General features: G+C 37.4%; 1 non-coding gene across 1 annotated transcript; it reads left to right on the forward strand.

Moving 5' to 3' along the window:
• Positions 1-464: 464 nt before the first annotated feature.
• Positions 465-539, forward strand: Trnal-caa. Its single transcript has one exon. It is a non-coding gene; the product is annotated as a tRNA-Leu (tRNA).
• Positions 540-1,789: the final 1,250 nt, after the last annotated feature.

Below are 1,789 nucleotides of genomic sequence, written 5' to 3' on the forward strand. Positions count from 1 at the left end.
CTGCAGTCCTTGTAGAGATAATGGTATTGGTGGGCCATCAAAGATGCAGCCCCAATGTAGTCCTTGTAGAGATGGCCAGCAGCCATCTGTTGTGACTGTGCAGGTGCACAATCACCATCGAAGATTCTTGCGGAGAATATAGCAAGTCCATAACCACCACTTGTGCACTCACAAAGTTTTTGGAATTGTCCTTAGAACCAGCAATGCTGTTATCCAGTCCCTTGCTGAATCATTAACACACGTGCAAACACTAACAGTCCCTAGAATGAGATTTTCACTCCGCTGCAGAGTGAAAATCTCATTCTGGAAACATCCCCAAGGCTGTGGCTAAGCCATGTCTCCGCAATATCCTTTCTTTCAGGAGTGCTAGTTCTGCAAGGCTCGCAGGAGAGCTTCTGTAGAGTTTGGAAGGTAGGAGACGAGGTACTGGCAGAAGTAAAGCTGTGAGTACCGGGCGTGAGTCGTGCTTCGGTAGCTCAGTTGGTAGAGCACTTGCCCGCAAAAGGCAAAGGTCCCGAGTTCGAGTCTCGGTCGGGCACACAGTTTTAATCTGCCAGGAAGTTTCACTAACAGTCCCTACTTCTCACATATTGTCCATATACTATGACCAACAGAAACGTGTGCAGTGAAATGATACTTAATTTGAAGAACTGGTGTCAATTACAATATTATAACATGAGAATACAATAACAAAGGTACAAAATACATCATTAAAGAACATAACAATACAGATAACATTTGTAGTAACAAACTTTACAAAAGAATCGAAATAACATATACATCAGTGTTACAGGAATTATGACATAAGTACATACATAAAAGGTCTGAATAACTTTCGAAACATCAACTTCACACGTGAGCATTAAAACAAAACAGAATAAATAATGTCTAAACATCTTTACAAAGAAAATAACATATTATTAGAAAAATTCTACAACATAAATCTTATTAGCTAAACACATAAAGACAGGAAAAACACAAATACACAAGGGTACACAAACATATAGAGGGATGACACAAAAGGAAAGGACAGGGTTTGTTTTACTGCAGTATTTTGCAAACAAAACTTTCTTTACTTCTCGGAGATCTCCCTTCGTTCTTCATTATTTCCAAAAAGTCCTATCTATACCTGCTTTCTGTACTTTTTTCGTATGACTTCTCAATGCATTTCATCGCAACTCATTCTCTTATATAGTCTACCCCTGTTAAGCTAACTTAAATCTGCTGAGCTCAGATACTAAACTAAGGAACGAGGCAATGCAGCAGCACAAAACAATTAACACAAACATCAATGACTAAAAGTTCAAACTGGCAAAGCAATTGCAATATTACAACTAATATAGGGCACTGTGCAGCAAACAAGAAAAATAAATGCGTAGTAAACTGGCTTAACAGCGTAATACAAAGTCAAATTCAGTAACACTATGCCTGGCAAACAGCACCAGAAAATGAAATAACTTATACCTAAACATGACAAAGCTCAAGCAGAAAAAATAGTACATTAAAAATGGCCATGTCTAATACCTATGTCACATCTTAACACTAGAGTGATGCATCACGAGAACTTACACTAGCAGATAAGTTACCAAATCGTAAAGAAATTATTTATGCAATTCCTGTGAAGGGAAATGTCTATTTATGTGCCCTCGTTTTCTTGGAAGTAGATCATAAATTTCTCATTGACTGGATCTGTAGGCATAAAATAACTATATTAGTACATATATTAAATTTTATTTTAACTAATGCTGCAGTGCAGCTAGAAACTAGATATTAAACAAAATGAGGAATC

The sequence above is a fragment of the Schistocerca americana genome, chromosome 5 (genome assembly GCF_021461395.2).
Source record: "Schistocerca americana isolate TAMUIC-IGC-003095 chromosome 5, iqSchAmer2.1, whole genome shotgun sequence".
NCBI lineage: Eukaryota > Metazoa > Arthropoda > Insecta > Orthoptera > Acrididae > Schistocerca > Schistocerca americana.